Genomic DNA, 18530 nt, shown 5'->3' with positions numbered 1-18530 from the left:
CCTGACAACTTGAGAGAAAAATGAGTGACTTATTAGACCATTTGATAAAGCTGGAAAGAACAGACAAGCTTGCAGGCATGCAGGTGCTTCTTTGGATCTGAAATAGAAACAGCAAACTTCAAAACTAAATCCAGGTTAAGAACAATTCTGCTGAGTTAGGACATCTGCTTTGCTTCAAATGTTTATTAATTTATTTTTTAAAGGCTATAAATGATGACCTGGGAAATAAATTTATAATAATATAGCCCTGTAAATGGATTATTATTTCTAAAGCAGGCTTGCAATTAGAAAGGGATCTAAGGAGTAAAACCTACCCCAGCAAATCTGCACAAAATCACGTTGACTTTCCATGAGATTTACAAGCCTGTTTGCTTACATTTCTTTAGAAAATATTAATTGGATTCCTAAGTCACTTAGGTGCTTTAGAAGATTTTACTTTCACTGAAAAAGGCAATAAACAAGTCAAGGAACTGCCAAGGAGTGAGTACACATGGGTCCTTGTTGCTTACACAAACCCAACTGTGGCTGCAGAGCCAGCTATGCTGGGGACTGGTGTGTTTGCCTGAACAGACCTGGTAACAAGCTCAAAGCTTAAGATCTGCCATAAGCACAGACAATGCCAGGCAACACTAAGCAATGCTCTGAGGCAGCTCGCCTGTAATACATCTCTTAAGCTAGTCCTAGTAGTGATATAAATACTGTTTTCTAAGTTTGTTTGTATTTACTGAAAATTTTCACTGGCAGGGGTAGGGAAGGTGAAGCAGAAAAGTAATATTCTGCTATTGGCCATTCAGGAATTTTTAAGCTGTTACTTTTTCAATCATCTACAACAGTTTCCTTGTTTTTAGAATGAGTACATGATATCATATCCTGAGCCCTTCCCTTTTCTTGCAGCTTTCTGAGGCACTAGGAGGAGTCCAGCTACAGTCATTGTGTGAATTGGTCTGTAATACTGTAGCCGAGCTGCCTCTGTCATCGTCCGCCTGCCTGCCTTATTCATACTCCGTAAGAAATTGCTGCTCTAGGACGAACGACCCTTTAAACACAGTGAGTATCAGCTAAGAAAGCAAACAATCTATCTAGCTTGTAAAGTTGCAGCGGAGAAAGATCACTTCTCTATGTATTTACATGTATGTGCGGTTAGGGACACAAATACAAGCGAAAGGAGAACTTGCTGTCATTATCCATCACTGAAGTGAGAGAGAAAGGAGATTCCTGGCCCAGCTGTGATGAGAACATGGGTAGCAGCAATGAAGGAGGCTCTGGGGTGCAGAGACTGAATTAAAAGTGTGGGCTAGGTGTAGGAAAAGGCCAAGGTACATGTACTTGTGTGAGGCAACATACCTATTCGCTGTGGACAGACAGGAAAAAACAACTGCTAAAACGTATACACAAACAGCTGTGCCTGAGCACATGGCATTGTGTTAATGCTGGATGACAAGCACCTCTTGTTTATTCTTGATCTTGCTTGACTTAATGAATGCAATAGTACTAGCTAGTAATAAACAAAATAAAAGGAGAATAAAAGAACTAGAACTAGTTTTCTGCACTAATTTCCACTCATCCTTAAAGCATACAGGCCAAGTAAACATTAACAGTGAATCACTGATTCTTTTTAGTGTGACTACATAACCCATGGTGGTGGTGGTGTTACTTCTGCACTTCTCCATCTTGGTCTTTATCTCTGAAACACAGAGCTAAAGGCTCTGCCATTCTTGGTGGAGGGCCTAACGTTTTGTCTAGATGGCTCTGCAATGCTAATTTAGTAGAAACTTGATAACTGTATCAATAATATATTTATAGTTTTATTTATAGTGTATGAATAACTTAGTATGATCCAGAATTTGAAGTGTAAAAATATTACAATGGAAGTAAATAATCAGCTTGCATTTATATCTGTCAAATTATATTGTAGAAGTTATTTATTAACCTAGAAAGTCACTTTTAAACAGATAGAACATCTGAATTTTCCTGTGCATGTTGCTCTGGTAGAGTACCAAATACCAACTTCATTTCAAAGTTGTAAAATACTTATGACCATGATACACACAAAGGCCTCACTCTGTTTTGAATGGAACCAACAGAAAGCAGTAGTGATAATTTTGTGAATATTTAAGATAACAATAACTGACTTCAGAAATGTGCAAATAAGTTGTGTCCTTTCCCAAAACCATCTTTGGTGAGGCAAGCAACTGTACAGGAAACACATAACCTTTGAATATTTATTGATCACACTACTTTATCCATGTTTCCTTTGCTCACTGTGGTTTTGATCAGTTCATCCATAGGATCACAGCACTATGTTAGTAAAAATCATTGCTTTTTGTTATTTGCTAAAATGCGTTGTGAGGTGAAAACTCCTCTTCAGTTATAAGTTGCTGGATCCTCTTCTGTTGTTGATGCAGTTTATTTTATGACAGAACAAACCTGCCATTTTCTACAACATAGTTATGATAAGAGTAGAAGGATGCTAAAGATGTGCTCCTGTGCTGCTTGGTCTAGCCTCAGTAACATCAAGATTGCTGCATTAGAGGCAACCGTTAGTTGACCTACTCCAGGGTTCTGCCTCTGACAGTGACCTGTACTAGGTGCTTCTGACACAGTTGCAAGTAAGTCCAGAGTGATCAGCTGTTGAACAGGCTTCACAGGAGAATTTTTTTAATGCCCGTCAGCTATTAGTTGACTTGTACTGTGCAACATGAGGATTTTTTCACTCTTTCAATTCATAGAATATCACAGTGAGGATTCACATTTCCATATAAATATTTGTTTCCTGAATTCATCGAGATCTTGGTTCCAATGTTGTCATATGGCAATGAGTTCAGTAAAAACTGTGGGTTTTTAAAGAAACGTTATTATTTCCTTTTTCCAGATTTAAATCTGTTGCCTTTCACTTTCATTAGATGTAAATTTGTTTATACATCATAGGAGAGAAAAACTCACCTTAGTCTTTTAATTGTGTGCTCTACTGAAGACTGGTGATGTATTTTTATTCTTAGTTATAGTCTGATCTGCCTAGTTTGTAGCTATGCTTTTTGTCAATTTATAAACTCATTTCAAGGGCTTCACCCACAGTTTTTCCTGTAGTTAATTATTTTGTTGTCATGCTTAAAAAATTCAAAGATGAAAGAGATGTGAGTTTCCTTTATAGAAACCACCCAGCTCTGCTCTTGTATCCTGTTTATATATGTGTTTAATAATAAATTTTCCACCACCTTACATGCAAGAAATGTTAGGTGTGCAGCAAATGTTTAATTAATTAATCTCACAAACAACTTGTGAGGTATGTTCCTTCATTTTACAGGTGAGACTGAGAGTGAGACAGTTAAATTAAGACTTGCTTAATATCACACAGTGAGTCAGTGTTAATGCTGAAAATAGAGTTTATGTCTTCTGGTTCCTTGCCCTGTATTTGAATCATCAAACCAGACTTAACTCTAAAGTTGAATGAACTCCTTAAATGATTAAAATAATTGTTCTCAATTTCATGTTGGAGTATTATGTTTTAATCACCTAAGCAACTAAAATACTTGCAAAAGTTTTCCTTGCTTAGGATTTTTTTAGTCTTTCTTGTTCAGATATTGCTTCAGGTATCAGCTGAATATGTTTTGTTTACAGTAATCCTGAACTTCAAAAATACACTCAAGCAGCTCTCCATAAAAAAAAGAAGGAACACACTTAAAACTCACAGCGATCTCTTTGCTGTCAATGTAGCAGTGCCTTTTTTCATACTCCGAACAGCCGTTCCACTTAATAATACCCATAGCTTTAATTAATGGTGCATAGTAAAGTTATTGCCCCACAGAAAGCAAAAGATAGACTGCTGGTTATGCTGTCGTGACTAAATGAAAATGTAGCCTGAAGCACAAAAGAGCAATTGCATCTTAAGAAATATCTGCTTAGAAGTGCAGTTCTGAACTATATGCTGTGTCATCTCTGAATAAACTGGTATATAAAGAGGTGCAATCCTTGAAAACATGGTCAAATGAATAGTACCTGTGTTCAGGCTGATAGTATGCTCCAGCAGCTTTATAGCTTTTCTGAGTAGAGTCCACATATTTGTTTATGCTGATAGGACATACATAAATTTTTCCAGTCCTCACTATCTTAACTGTTCGATAGTGTTCTTCAGTATAGGAAAGAATAAATGGCCCAGAAAACATGTACTTAGGCATAAGACTAGAAGAGGTTCAGGAGAGGGAATGAAGAAATAATATTACCATGGCTTGCTCCCTATTCAACCTGGGTATAGACACAGCTGTCTGTTACACAGTCTTATACAATGCTTTCTATCATATATTTTGAGAGTGTGAGACAGCAGCACAAGGCTGTGGTCAGCTCCAAGATTTTTATACAGACTTCTGTCATATGTAATGAATAGGGCATTGCTGTGCAAGCAGCCTTCCAACTTAATTGCAATTTAACAACAAAATGCCTTAAAAATTCAACTGTTTCACTGCTGAATGCAAATAAAGTTCTTAGGTGGTAAAATCAGTCACTAAGCATTGGCATGCTCTATTTATGGAAATAAGTCTAATGTAATTTAACATGTTGTACTTGTAAAGAAGGGTGTCACATCTTACCTACTGAATTGGAGGCTAGACAGAAGGATCCAGATAACAAGCCAAGGAGAGATGCTCCACGAAGGCCAATCTGTTTCCTCTCTGGAGTCAATACTTCTAATTTACCATGTTGCTTTCCTTTTCGGTTTATTTCCTCTTTAAAATGTTAACTCTGAACATATTTTACATTTTGCCACTAAGGCTCTGTCATCAGTGATCAACTGTCCAATATTGGTCAGAGTACTGCTCCAACTTCACTTTCAGTTTTTGTTAGAGACTAAGGTGGTTTTTTTCACAGACTTCAGAAAATGGCTTGATGCCAAGCAATGAGCAGTTTGCAAGACAGCACTGTGTCTGCGTCAATCTATCAGGGCTAGAGATGTTGCCTTTCAAAGGGGTTTTTGAAAACCAGGCAGGAGTTGTCCGGTATAAAGTGGACAAAGAAGACACTTCTATGACTTTCATAGAGTTTGAAACCAAACCCAAGAAAGCAATGCAGATAATTGAAAATATTTCTGCAGCTCTTCACTCATGTCTCCTTTTATCCTAATAATAGTTCCTATTATTAACCCATCAAATGTAATGGTAATAATGTTTGAGAAGCTGAAAATTTTAATCAAACATTAGATAACATTTATGAAAAACCAAGCTGGAAAATATAATGTGCCTACGTGTTCTCTTCCAGACTGGGAATAGAAAGAAGACTTTGTGGTCTGTGTGTCTGATCAAAACTAACCAAAACAGTAGAAACAAAATACATGCACATACAGTTCATGGGCAGAGAATCCTTTTCAGCAACAGTTCAGCTAATAGCTATGAAGAATGAGTCAGCTTGAGAAAATTAGAAATTGCTTGTGGATAATCTGAATGAGAATGGAGGATGCATAATACAGTATCTCATTTGAGAAGAGCTCTGACAAAATATAGGCCTTGGATTTTGGATGTCGAGAGAGTTACGCTTGCTTCATCTATTACTAAAGAGAATAGAAAACAAGCCAGCCTTTATGATTAAATAGACATTGTGCTATTTTACATAATTAACTTCGTTTAAGATCCTACTTTCAGTGAAAACCTCAGTGTGTCCTGCCTACCTTAGCAATTGCATTATTAGTCACTGCTCTTTAATAGGTCTATTGCAGTCTTGTTCTGTTGATTCAGCACAGAAAGAAAACATTTTAGGAATGTCAGTTCTTCAGGCAGTGGGGATTATAGGCATGGTAACAGTACATGTTTGTGAAAGGTATATGCTGTCTGCCTTCGTTCCCCGCACAACAGCGAGAGGGAAACTGAGGTACAGGCGTAGTGCTACTCTGAGGAGTTAATGTAATGAATATATTATTATGTAAATTTGATTCACAGAATTGAGAAAGCAGTTGTGATAATATGGTGCTGATACTTTAGCGCCAGAAAATGAAACGGAAAAGAAAGTGAAAAGAAATGCATAATGAGGGAGTTGGCCAGTTCAGTTCCATTATGCAAGCACAGTGAAAGGTACAAAGGTAAGGAATGCCACAAGTAACAAAAAACCATCCAATATCAGTTACCTTACATTATATTAATTATTAAAGGTGGAGTTAGCAATGCAGGCAAAGTACATTTTTTCCAACATTCCTTATTATGTGTTAATCATGGCACTGTAAAGATCCAAAAATCTTGGATCATGCAACTTGAAAAATACCACTAGAATGTTTCATGCTGGAACTAGGTACAGCAAGGCAAGTACAAGCTGCAACTGTAAATATGGGGAAGGACTTCTCTGTTCAATAAAACAAGCAGTTTCTGCTGAAACTAGTTTCGCCTGAGGACTAATTTGTGGTTCCAAGTGTCTTTCAGTGCTGACAGCTGAAGAAGGTAGCTCTGGGCCAGATTGTAATGTTCTCTCCTTGCTCTAATGGGCGGATGTGTTTAATTAACCTTTGTTTCTGCAGAAGCAGACATTCTGGCAAGCTGTAGGAATGCTGAAGGAGGGAAATCTAAACAGCAGTGAGCCTAAGCACATTCTATACATCTAGTACTAGGTAAAGAATGTTAATGTAGACTGTTTCCTAGGAGATAGGTTTGTATAAGTAACTTCTGTAAAAGAAAGTTAACATGGTTCCGGCTGTAGGGCTCCCCCCCATTAATTTCACAAGACCCAGATATGGTCCCATGCCCTTGGGCATGTCTCTCATGTCTGGTTAAAGACTGGGCACAGTTGTTCAACTGGGGGTGACAGAAGCACATATTCAAGGTGGAAATATTCTGCTTAGCATTTTAGATAGAGTTAACCTTGCTGCCTGTTCTATGTCGAGCAGTGAAGAAGTCTCCAGATACCACAGCTTGGACAAACCTTTCCCAGAGCTTCCTGTAAAGTACAGATCTTAAGGTTTACAGCTAATTTTTCAAAAGGCATATGGCAAGTCTAATGCAAAGCAGATATCCTTTGCATAAAGTTGCTGAAGGCACTGTTTTTCACTTGAAAAACTAAAGATTACAGTTCATACAAATACAGCAAACTCCCTGACCACAATGTCCCTTGGCCCTAATCTTTCACTAAAAAATCACCAACTTTGCCTGAGTGTTTTGAAAGCATGCAAATTAGAGCTTATCTTCTCTGACCTTTATCAGCTCAGCTGCCACAATAGCATCATTGTTTCCTATCTCCTTTCCTTAGTAAGAAGCACCCTCCATTCCTCTCACTTCCTTTCTGGCCCAAACCTTTCCATCTGATAGGCTTTTTAAAGCTCTGCTTTGTCATCTAGTTTTGCTACTACTGTGATCTAAATGCCAACCTCCTTCAGTCCTGGTTGTCTCAGCCTCAGCCAGCCGAGGCCCTGTTTTTACTCAAACGGCACCTTTTAAACTTGAGTGATGGACATTTCTTCTACGCTTGTAGTCTTACAAACAAGTGTTCCCAACTGACAGAAACATTTAGGTTACATTTTTCTTACTAAAACTACGCTGTAGCAACACAGTATCAATCACAATCATAAACAGTACTTTTCCCACCTCAGCGCTGTGACGCAGAACTCTTCCTTTCCTAACACTGTGCAACCATCTCCACATGGCCACAGTACATAGGAACTAGTGTTAAGGCTGCAGTTTCATTACTAAATTCCTAATCCCATGCTTTGTCCACTGGGTTGCTGTTCCAGAATGGAGAGTTGTGACAACAAATGAGGTAATCAAGGAAAAATAAAACTGGCTACAGTTGTCAGGATTATGAGTTCAGTATAATTCTTCAGCTTGTTCATACTGGTCTCTGTTTGTTTCTTGTAAGGACTGATGATTCCAAAAGTCATAAGCTGTGTGTTAAGTTCTTGGGTGATGACAATTTCCTTTATAATGTTGCCCAGTGTCTGAGATCATAGAGATATGATCGTGTAGGCCTGCTACGAGCAAAGTGTCCTATTGCAAAGAAAAGGTTTGCACAAAGACTGAGGATAGAGTAGGAATCTTTATGTCCTGATATAGTTGGTGATTTCCAAAAGCTCTGAGCATTGGCCAAACTCACAGCACAGTCAGTAGATACAGTCAGGCTGACACATTACTTTTGAAAATTCTTCACCAGCATGGTTCAACATGCAGCCCGCTGGACAAATCTGGTCTGCAGGATCTTCTGTCTGGCCTGAACCACCTTTTCTATGGAAATTCCAAGGAGCAAGCTGCTGCCTCATCTCAAAGAGAAGGAAAGGAGGGAGGATGATTCTTGCCCATGCTCATGAGAGGTGGGCAAGAACAGCACCCTGATACAGATAAGTTCTTGTTGTGCTTCTGTCTGAAGCACAACATTATCTCCTGGTTGGGCAGGTGAGAACAGCAGCACTTCTCCACCACTGCCACTCTCATTTGCCACTTGTTGTGAGGGGGACGCACAGTAGGGAGCAAGAGACAGTAGTGTTTCCCTGCAGCCTATTGTTCCCCTCAGCCTCTTCCTCAAGCCGACTTCACTGTCCAAGTCTGAATGTGTGAATGGTAGGAGGTATGAAATCACAGTCCTGAGCTGCTATTGATTGTCATCTCCATGGCCTGTCCTTAAACTGGGATCTGACTCATGCAGCCTCTAGGGCTTGACTATCCTATTAATACACTTACTTTTGCTGCAGGTATCACTCACTGAGAATTGTATGACTATATTTCTTTGTATTTGTGTTCTTTGTATTAAATTTGTGTCTCTCTTTTCTTTGGCCATCTACATGTGATGCATGACTCAATTTCCCTGCACAACTGTAGGAATTATGTTTTTCTTGTAATTATGGAAATAATTTCAGTAACTTCGAATTCTGTATGCATACAGGATGTATGGGTTAACCTTGCAGGCCTTTCATTCAAGTGAGTAAATTCAGCAGGTTCTGGGTCCTATCTTCCTTCAGTACAGGAAGCATAGTGCTGACGGGGACTGAAAAGAAGTTGCTGTCCTTGGAGTCGATAGTAAAGCTCAGTTGCTAGTGGGAAGAGGCCCCATTCTGACCTAATATGAAGATTAAAAGCCAAAGGAAAGAATTACAATATCAGCTTAATTTTAGCATAATCTAAGTATGAATTATCAAAACTGAGAGCTCTCACTTAAACACAAGTTGAAACAATTACTTTATCTTCAGGGAGACTCTCTAAGTAATTGAGATCAATGTAAATCTCAGCTGAAATTCTGCTTGAGGAAAAGTACTGCTGGATGTGTCCATGGCTTGGTTTCAGCACATGCAGCCAGTTACAGTACAGGGGAAAACTACATTGACTTTCAGTCAAGCTAAAGGGGTACCTCTCCTGGTTTTGACAGATGACAGTTAATTACATTTTTCCTCTTTGGAAGAAGTATACGTTTGTTTCTTTTGTTATCATGTCTGATAACGTCAGGGGATTTTTCTGAGGGTAGTCTTGGAACAAAACAGCAGCTCCAGGCATTCTGTAAGAAGCCAAATACAAGGGAAGGGTGGAGTGAAGTTGCTGTTTGATAATAGGAATAATCTACAAGAAAGTTTCCTTATCTCCCTTCAATACTTGTTTTTCAGAAGAAACTGTGATGAAAAGGCAGGAGCTATTCTTCTCTGTTGTAAATTCTTTTCTGATAAGTCTTTTGGAAGAAATCACAATGCTATCTTCATTCAAATCCTTCCTAAAATGCATTTCTTCCATAAAGTGTTTCTATGCTAATCCACTAGGCGTTGCTATTTACGTCTTTAAAAGAAAGAGAGTACTTAACCTGGACTGATTGTAGATTAAAAATTACTAAGTGCATGCCTGTCCCATAGGAAAGTCCATGAGAAGAATCTATTGCCTCCTGGCAGTAGTTCTTTGTATTGTGGTTTTATTTCTTATTGTTGATTGTAATCTCTACAGGGAAGGGGCGTTTGTCTTTATGCACCTTTAAGGCATCATATATGTCTGTAACTTTATGCAAATTAGTGAAGATCAAGAAGGAAACAAGAAGTAATTTTACAATACAAATTAGCTTTGCCTTGAATAGCAGTCAAATTCTACTCTGTCATCCCAGTGTAAATCCAGATTTGGTGCAGAAGTGACTGGAATGGAATATGGTCATAGCTTTTGATGCAAAGAAGACTGAAGGGGAGAGGAGGCCAGTAATGCTGCATCTAATAGATTAATTCCTATTATTTTAGACTACACAAATGTTAAATAACCCTAGTTTTCTCTTCAGGACATGCTGACTGTGCTGCTTTGTGCTATAGGCTGCTAATATAACTCAGAAATACACACCTGCTATTTAACAGTGTATAAAACAGTGGTTCCCAAACCAGGCACTATACTAGTGAGGTCACAACAGTTTCAAACAATGTCACAAGCTGCATGAAATTCAATTTTATCACATATTTGTGCTAGTATTTGGTGTTGCATTAAATTCTGGCTCTAAAATAGCAATTCTTTGCAGTGAAAAATTTGGGGAACTGCTGTTTTACTCCACGAAAAATTGGGCGGAGAGACTATTTCCTCTGAGTCATCAATAGGAAAAGTCCATTATTACAGGGGTGAAACATGTGAACATGACAGCTAGAATTGAAAAAAAAACCAACTGTGAACATAGTCAAATCAATTGATGCAGCATATTTCAAACCCAAAGGTATCAACACTATTGCTTTCCAAAATTGTAATTAATCTATGTGTCAAAAATATTATGTTGCTATAATAATTATCATAACAAAGTTAATTAGTCCTTCACAACCAAACTACACTCACCACTAGGTAAAACATGGCAGTTATTTGTGCATGATATACAACAGATGAGAAGAAAGATATAAGATTATTACATCCATCAGAAATGGCTGGACCACTTTTTTTTTTTAGCAGTGTGTGCATATCTGTGCTGGAATCTGGCAAGGAAGCCCTGCCAGTAAAGGCAGGGGATGTTGTAGAGGCAGCAAGCTGGGAGCTGGGAAGGAAGGGAATACTTCCTGGTGCTCATTAACAAGCTCAGAGGAAGGAGAACATCCTGCCTCGTCATGTTAAATCAGCTAGACAGTCCCTATTAACATGGCAAATCCCTTACCCATCCTTGTTTCAGCAGACGGACATTCAGATTTTGTTAGGAAAGAGAAACCATGATTTTGTACGTGAGTGTGCAAAGCACCCATTGAACTTCACTCTCCTATACTGTGACTTCATAATTTGCTCAAGGGAGCTGTAAAATTAAGAATCTGAGGACTTACCTGTCTTTGCTTTGTCTCCCTTTATCAAGCACCCTTGGTTGGTTTTCACCTTTTTATGTTCTGCCTCAACTTAAATATTTATGCCATGTCCCATTAAAATCCTCAGTTGAGAACTTTCATCCTTTTAGCTGCACAACTACTGTGTACCATTTGTTAATTTGTGAATTTAAAATATATTTAGAGTGACTAAATGGCAGAGTTTGAAAAACAATGTTTTGTCTTTATACACATACCTTGAGCCAAGGCAATTCAAATCTGACCTGGAAAGGGACATCAGGTTCAGTCACTTGTGCCCTAGTAGTCCTTCGTTTCTTGTCTAGAAGTTGCCAGTTTCACAGGCAGTTTTTGTAATATCAATATTTTCAAGAGCCAACCACTGTTAACCACATAGTGTTTATTGCTTTAACTGTTTACTAGTGGATTTGGTTTTCTTATAGCATTTAGACAAATTGACACAAATGGCAGCTAAAATCACAGATTTAAAGCTGTCATCCTCATGGGGCGACTCCACACACAAGTTATTATCAGCAACATTAAATTGCAAAAACACTTGTAAAACCTTTGTTAAATAATATAAATTGAAATTTGTATATGCTCAAACCAATGCAAATAGCAAGTCATACAGACCAGAATACATTAAAAAAAAAAAAACAAAAAAAAAAAAAAAACCAACCAAAACCCAAACCAAAAAAACCACACAAACAAAAAAAGCAAACCCAAAAACCTTGGAAAGGAAAACATTCAAAGAAGAATGCTGATGTTAGGCTAAATTCACAGGCTATGTTTCATTACTATTATTGTTACCATTTATCAAGGACTTTCAAGCCAGTTCTGGTATTTCTCCCCTGGTGTTTATAACTCCAACTGTTACATTCTTAACTGTCATGTTGTTAGCTAAACTTTTCCTCTTAAAAGTTTCTTAGTCCACATTATTTCTGGTCAGATTTGAATCAGCAAAGCAGAACATTTCCTGTCCTTGGGGGGATGAATCTCTACTGGATATTAGGAGCCTCTGTCAACACCAACAGGATGCAGACCAGGAAGCTGTGCATTTTATTAACAGGAACTAGAACAAGAGTGGCAAAATTTTTGCAGAATTAGAATGAAATGTCTGTACACGGAACAGAATAAGAACTGGAACTTAAACATTTTTTTTGTATAACTAGAATAAAGCTGCCAACATACTAGTTTGGTAGATTTGGAAATCATCAGGAGAGCTTGTGAGAAAAAGCTTAAACCCAAAAACTAGGATTTGAATGAAAGCTCTAGCTGCCTAACTAACTGGAGCCATGTCTCTGGCATGCTGAAAAAGGTTGCTTTGGTGAATTGAGAGTACAAATGAGTTACGACCTGGAGCAAGAAGCCATTGATACTCTACTGACAAATGAATACTCAAAAATTTGGAATCGAACAAAAATGGAGCTAGAATTAATATTGGTCAATAAGAATAAAAATTGACTCAAATTCTCATGCTGGAACACAAAGCATGCTTCTCAGGGAGCTAACAGGGCACATGGATCAAAATACAAATAGGAAGTAACTCTGTGGTGTGGATCTAAAATAAGACCAGGAGTAGCCACAAGTGCGGTGCCATCTAATGTGTCATAGCTCTGTCTGCTTGTCAGCACTTCCTAATCTGGACTAGCATGTTTTCATACCTCTTCTGACAGCAACTCAGGAGTCTCCCCATGATCCAAATGGGTGACAGAGCAAGCTTGGTTGTTTGAAATGTGCTAGATGAAGTAGAAATGTGCATCAAAAAAAGCTGACAGACATTTTAACTGGTCAGCTTTACAGGCTGGTCTTCCTGTTAATTATGGCTTTCTACTGAATGAAGTCTCTAACAGGGATAGGTGAGCATGGTCCTCCATTAGCTGACTGGAGAAGCATAAAAAGCCCTATTTCTTCCACAGCCAAAAGGAACATATATTTATCTCGAGGGATATAGAAACCGTATTTTTGAGACATAAATTCCATAGCCTATGTCATTGCTGATTTGTGACCTTGAGATCTGTAAAATCATGCAGTATCCTCCTTTATGACAGCTGCAGATTTATTACAACTAATGTGGTAAGGGGAGCAGCCCTTTTATTATAAGTTTTTAAAAGGGGGGAGATGAAAGCTGCTGGTGAAATTGATGCTGTAGGTGCATCAAGCAAGGACAAGGCATGGCAATCACACCTACTTGGTTTTACACTTGCAGCTTCTGGGAACTGACAGGAAAGATTACTTTTGATTTATACCTATTTCTGAGAAGCAAGACTTGATAATTATCAGGTAGTTCACTTGTCATGCAACAGCTATGTCAAAAACCAACAGCTAAACTACAAGGCAGAATAGGAGTCACCCCATGAGGACAGCTTTAAACCAAGCTTGAAAATTCTGGGGATGAGACAGTGTGTTTCCCACAGCCATTGAATAAATCTCATTTTCTTTTAACTAGAATAAACTCATGTACCCAAGGTCTCTTAAGGCCCTCTGGAATCATATTACAATGATTCCTATCTTTTAATGAAGATAAATTCTTCTAACACAAGTAAGAGTCCTAGGTGAACCTTTTACACTGTTTGCAAAGTGGTGCCTATCAGACGTTTTTAATTTCCTTCATGCTGCAGTCTTCACCTGCTTCTACTTTTTAACTGCATTGTTTGGGTAACAAGAACTAAGAAACAAAACTTCCATGAAGAGACATAGAACCTTAATGACAGAAAAGCTAGCTATTGCTTAGTGTACTGAAAATTTTTTGTAAGAATCACAGCTCTCTCAGGGCAAGGAATTCAAGAAAGGATTGTAAAGGTGAGCTCACTTTTAGCCAATTATTAAAGATGAGTCCCAAGGTTTAAGGAAATTTGAACTCAACAGACAGAGTAGCGCTGCAACTCTTTCTGCCATGATTCAGACTGTATTTAGACATGGCAGCTTAGATCCATCTCCACTAATATCATACAACAAAGTAAGAAAGTACAAATGAGCTAAGTGTGAAAGGAAATGAGTTTTATCATCTTTTCCTGAACTGAAATCTTCCCAAATTATGCCCAGAAAACCCTTGGAGAGGTTTAAGAAAAGCCACAAGGAAACTGTTGCTGAGCCTTCAGTGCTGAGAAGTCAAAGGAGCCCAGCTGATCCAAACAAAGGATTCTTTACATGCTAATCAAAAGAGAGATTCAGCAGGTGGCCACATCGCTTAGGCTCTGTGAAAAGAAACTGAAAAGGCAGAACTACATCAAGCTGAATCTAGCATGGACGTGACATGACTATTGCATTTTGCATTTGACATAATGGATATCTTCAGCCACAATGGCCAAATCCATAGCATTTTTGCTTTCTAAAGAGCGTGAAGGACTGCCCCTTCTTGGAAGGAAGTGGAAGCTGCCACAAGACTATAATAATATCTCAGGCTTGCTCTATATAAAGATCTTTTCTAAATGTACAATGAAACAACTTGTTGGGTTAAAACATTTGTCAAGAAAAGATAAATTGTTAAACATTTGGGATCTTCTATTTACTTTGCCCGTTCCCAGCTAAGTACCTGCCTCTTAGCTGTCCTAAGTGTCTTACATCCTAAAGTAATTACAGCTGTTAAATGGAACAGCTAAGATCACAAACATTATCACCTACCACTCTCTTAAGACCTTTGGCAAAAGGACCAGGCAGGCTTTAGGGAAAGTAGCATCTTAAGCTGTTACAGTAAGATTCAGTAGCACTCTCAGATCCCTTCTCTGAATACGATCTATGCAAGCCAACAAGTTCAGTGGGAAGCTGATAGGAAATGACTTAGGAAGATGGTATCTTGTAAATCCTGCCCTTATCCATAAATTGAAAGGGGGAAGGAAGGAGAGAGTAGCAGTCTTTTTAAAATCACAGGAAGAAGATGTATCCTCTGTATTCAAGGTCTTAGAGGATACAGCATCTCTCTAGCATGTAGTGAACCAGACATCAACTTCCTCCTCTTGTGAGGTGATTTGAGCCCATATCTCGTAGGAAAATACTCCAAATAGCAAGCCAAAGGCTCTTGTGCTAGGCAAGAGACAGTACAAGCAAGATGTCTTATCATTTGTCTTATCTAATGGCTACAGCATGCACTGAACAGTCCCTGCTCTCATAAAGATGTCATAATTTCTATTGACTACACCGGTGGCATCTGTGCCTTTACAGTTCTAGCCGTTACCTGCTTGGCATCGTCCATCTATTGCTATGAACCAGGCATGCTTATGGGACAGTATAACTGACCAATCTTAGTTTTCTAACCTTATCAGTTAACTTATAGTGACCCACATAAGAGTTTAAGCTTGAGTTTTGCAGACTGAAGTCTTCTATTGATCTACAGAAAGGAAAAAAACATTATTTTTACCCTTATACTGTGTATATGCAGATACAACTCATTGTCTGCAGAAACCAGTTCTTGAAGGGAGTTTACTCCCTTTTTCTATTCAACTGAAATAATCATGATCCCAATGCTTCAATATGAAGTTGATTTTTATACTATACAAACTGCCCTGAGACAAACAATTAATTTGGCATGTGCCACCAAGCACCTCACTTAAGGCAACTTGGGTTTCTCAAGTGGCACTAAAAGTTTTCAGAATAGTCTCCCTAACTAACCAGTTTTCATCCCTTCTCTAATTCCAATAATATAATTGTTACCATCCAAAGCTAAGAGCAAAGAGCATATAATCTAGTGACATTGAAAATAGCATGAAAAAAATCACCATAAAATCCAGTGATCAGAGACAGCAGTGTCTCAGGTGGTGCTGCTTAGAATCAGACCACTAGTTTCTGGGCTATTTCAAATTTTCTGTTTTGAAAGATTCCACATTCCTTTTGATGCATTGTGCACTGGTTCTGGAGAATGGAAAGATAATATTATGGGCCACCTTCTTCATTATCTGACCATTTCTGTAGTGATTTAAATCTGTATCAATTGCAATTTAGCATTTTGCAGATATTTTCACAGACAGGAATTGGTATGGAAGAAAAAGGTAGAGGAAACACAGGCCTTGTACGTCTTATGACCTGGTTGTAATTCCATTTAAAATGTTAGTGAACTATTGCATAGAAAAAGGAAAGCCTTAGAAAGGACAAGGGTTATAAGGGGAATAAATATAGTTATGTAAGACAGATCAAACCAATTAATTTTCTGCTACTGAAAGTCTGATCAGAAAAAATGAAGGTAAAGCTCTGTTGTTGCCCTTCAAGGAATCCGGCTTGAGGATGAAATTCGTGCCTGAATGCAGAGAAGCAATTTTGAAATGTCAAAGTTTGATTCATTGTTCTCTGAAAGGTTGTGTAAAGCTTCTTACTAAAGATCTCAAAGTTACAAAGTTACACAAAGGTGGTTTGTACGATTAAGGGCAATCATAGTTCTCAAGGACTCTTAGAAGATATAGACACAGCTTGGGCTTGTTTCTTACTGTAAATTTTATTTTTTCATTCTAGATGGAACTTCTTAAATTAGTTTGTTCAACGTTTGCATTACACACATGATCCAGCAGTAGTACAAGTGCAGATTTGCAGTATATGATATACATAGATTCTGCTCTCATCTATGATAATGTCAAATCAAGTAAACAAGATTTGAGAAAGCCAAGATATAACACTGTTCAATAAACTGTAATTGATAAAAAGTGTCCAAAACAAAGCCATTCTTTGGCCACTCTGCTCTAGGATAGAAAATCTGTAACACAGCTTGTCAGCTCTTAAAACATGGCCCTGCAATGAAAGGGAAAAGACAAAACCAAATGAAAGCAAATGATCACTGCTTTCCAGCAAACAATTTCTTCTAGGCTGCAAACATCAGATGAATTCAGGATTTCAATTATTTATTTTGAGGAGATTAGTTTTGGTAGAAGGGTGGGTGGATTTGCCTGTGAGTATGTAATGCATTTCTCTTGTGCTGTAAATCAGTGTAGCTCCAATGAAATTTGGGAAAAAGCAGCATTTCTGACCCTTAAACATGATTTTAGTTGTGCCTAATTACAATGGCTTCAACTTTTAAATTAAAAATATATGTGTACACACATATCTATACATCTCTCTCTCTCTACTCAAGGGTTCTTTTCTCCTTATATTGCACCTTTGCTTGCTCACATTACCCACAGTGTCAGAATTCTCAACTCAGAACTTCCTGGCTCTTAGTAATTATTTCAATTTTTATTTTAATGCGGTGCTTCTGTTTATTTTTATGATTTTCCAGAAATAAATCATAATGAAATAAAAACTTGGGCATTGAAGAGAAGCTTGGGCTGTGGGCTTGCAGTGTCAGATGGAGTCCCATACTTACACTTTGGCCAAGGTACATTATTTTCGCAGACTGAGGACCCCACAAACCAGCACAGCTGCTCCCAAGCTTTTTCAAAGGAATATGAGGCTTAATGTAAACTGCATCAGAAGATAAAAGATATTTATTTTTTATTTACAATTTATTTATTAATGAGTTAAGAGATTGAATATTAATTAACCTATTAACACGTTGAATAGTAAATTGCTACTACTGACACAATTAGCTTCTAGCAAATTGTCTTTTCTAAAAAGTTAATCTCTTACTCTTTTGACAGATTCTAAGTATGTTACTGTTCACTGAAAAGATAAAAGACAATACAAAAGTCAGAATGTTATGGGATACAATGCATGCTTATTTTGAAATTACTTTCCTTAATCCTCTGATGTAAAGCATAATGGACTCTTATAGATTTAACATGAAAAAAAAGAGACTGTTTCTAGATGGTATATTCGGTTATCAGCCACAAGCAACATGTCTTTTCTACAGAAGAATGCTGTGTAAACTAACATATGAACATTCAGCGCACATTCAGACCTTCTTTAATTTGACATTTGCCAGCATGATAAAGTTATTTTGTAGGTGTAAGAAGGTGCAAGGTGATTTTTTAGCCACTCAGTCATATCAAAGTTAATTCTAGAAGGTGTCCCATTGATGAATAGGTAAAGTACTATCATAAAAATAACCAACTATTACAAAATTCAGGTCCCAGGTTCCCTCTTATAAATTGTGAGATGCTTGGAAAAAAAAATTTCTATTGCCACTTAAACAGTAAAGGGGTTTCAAAGCTCCCAAATGTTTGCAATAGATGTTGCAATTAAACATTGAAAAAAGAAAACTGCATTGATAACAAGATAGCAGAGTAAATATGAAGTGCTTTCATGGTGTAAGTATATGTTTGTATAAAAAATGCTCTGTTTCAGTTTGCAGGAGGACATTTTAACCTCATTCTAAGTTACCTCAACTTGATTAGAGACTGCAAACAGAAATAGATACTTAAAAATTTAATTGACAAATCTTCTTTCTGAGGTATTGATCCCACACTGCTAG

At 37.8% G+C, this 18530-nt stretch overlaps 1 protein-coding gene across 1 annotated transcript in view; it reads left to right on the top strand.

Moving 5' to 3' along the window:
* The first annotated feature begins 894 nt into the window (after positions 1–894).
* Positions 895–18530, top strand: part of RALB (RAS like proto-oncogene B) — a 49484-nt gene continuing 31848 nt past the window's right edge. The window contains exon 1 of the mRNA XM_074828778.1: positions 895–1047. The gene's annotated coding sequence lies outside the window, so the exon portion shown is untranslated. The remainder of the gene's footprint in view (positions 1048–18530) is intronic.

Source organism: Strix aluco, chromosome 6 (genome assembly GCF_031877795.1).
Source record: "Strix aluco isolate bStrAlu1 chromosome 6, bStrAlu1.hap1, whole genome shotgun sequence".
Classification (NCBI taxonomy): Eukaryota; Metazoa; Chordata; class Aves; order Strigiformes; family Strigidae; genus Strix; species Strix aluco.
The sequence above is the reverse complement of the archived record's forward strand: the minus strand, read 5'-3'. Positions and strand labels throughout refer to the sequence as shown.